The sequence below is a fragment of the Frankliniella occidentalis genome, unplaced genomic scaffold (genome assembly GCF_000697945.3).
Source record: "Frankliniella occidentalis isolate FOCC.00 unplaced genomic scaffold, Focc_3.1 Scaffold20, whole genome shotgun sequence".
NCBI lineage: Eukaryota > Metazoa > Arthropoda > Insecta > Thysanoptera > Thripidae > Frankliniella > Frankliniella occidentalis.
Window position 1 is genome coordinate 2335743 of NW_026267150.1, and position 1056 is coordinate 2336798.

The window sequence follows — 1056 nt, forward strand, 5'->3', positions numbered from 1 at the left end:
GAAAATCACAAACGATACTGTAAATGTAAAAGAAAAATGAAGCAAACCTAAACTAACAAAACCTAACTCAATACAGAAAATCAGAAACGATACTGTAAATATATCATACAAATTAGGCAAACCGAACTCAATGCAGATACTTTGGGAACGGTAATGTTAAAACAAAAAATTATTTGACATGCTTCGCTGACCAACTATATAAATCTGCAACTTTACACAACTGACTTCATAGACATCAAGTCTGACATATATCGTATGTTCTTGTTCTTGAACATCATTCCCTAAAATACGGCTATTGAAATTGCTTATAATTTTTGTTTCTTCATAAAAGGGTGAATTCATTGATGCAAATTAAAATTCAGAATGAAACACAAACTTTACTTGGATAACTCAATGCTACCCAGTGAGAAATTACAAGTCGAGTCGACGTCGAAACGACATCGAAACTATGGAAAACTGGTCGAATCGACGTCGAAACAACATTGTTTAGACATACATTTCTCACTGGGTAGATGTCATTGCTCAACATAATCAAAAAACAAAACCTATAACATAACGACAAACCACATTGTATGTCAGCTGTCAGCTTGTCACTGCATAAAAGGGAAATTTATACCGAATGAATTGAACTCTGTCACGAATTTGAATCTTACATCTGGTTAAAACCTCGATCAACTAAAACGTGACCAAACTCAAAATGAAGTGTCACTATTCAATCTATCACAATAGCATCTTGCAAATTATCGTCATCCACATGTCATTTAGATTAACAGCTGGAAAGGTTCAAAATCAAACGCTACATGAATGTCTACTACTTCCTAACAAACTGACAGTTTGTATTTAAACAGTCTCCTACAAAACCTAACATGATCACTTGTAGGTAGGTTGTTTAGTGACGTCGTAACTTGTACATTATTCTTACTTCTTTTTCTTATTTTCAACGTTAATTATTAAATCTACAGTTTATCTAATTTCCCTTTAAACTGCTAAAATACTTTTGAAATGCTAGCAGACGCCGGTACCCGACCCCGCAGAACGAAATGTACCAACATATCA